This window comes from Odontomachus brunneus, unplaced genomic scaffold (assembly GCF_010583005.1).
Source record: "Odontomachus brunneus isolate Ranch 3 - 2012 unplaced genomic scaffold, Obru_v1 Obru_scaffold_020, whole genome shotgun sequence".
NCBI classification, from domain to species: domain Eukaryota; kingdom Metazoa; phylum Arthropoda; class Insecta; order Hymenoptera; family Formicidae; genus Odontomachus; species Odontomachus brunneus.
The window spans coordinates 2,081,813-2,082,246 of NW_022639470.1; positions in this window are offsets into that span (position 1 = coordinate 2,081,813).

Below are 434 nucleotides of genomic sequence, written 5' to 3' on the forward strand. Positions count from 1 at the left end.
GCGAAATAACTTATAACCTACCATAACCCAGCCTACCTCCGGCCTGTGAGCAGAATATGTACAACTGTGCATGCGCGAGAATCCGTATGTGCTACTATGACGGATATTATGTTATGGAGGTGATTCTGGGATGTTGGAAAAATATTTTCAAGGTACTGGGTGTGCTACAGAGTCACACAAACACCCGTTGTCAGCCCGGAAACGATACAGAACGAAATAAGCATATCTGACGTAATTTTCGAAAATAGACCTTTTCAAAGGCGAATGTTTCTTTAAAAAACACTAAAAAACTATCCGAAATAGTGCTCTCTACGCTAACGCGAAATAACTTATAACCTACCATAACATAGCCTACTTTCGGCCTGTGAGCAGTATAAGTACAACTGTGCATGAGCGAGAATCCGTATGTGCTACTATGACGGATATTATGTTAT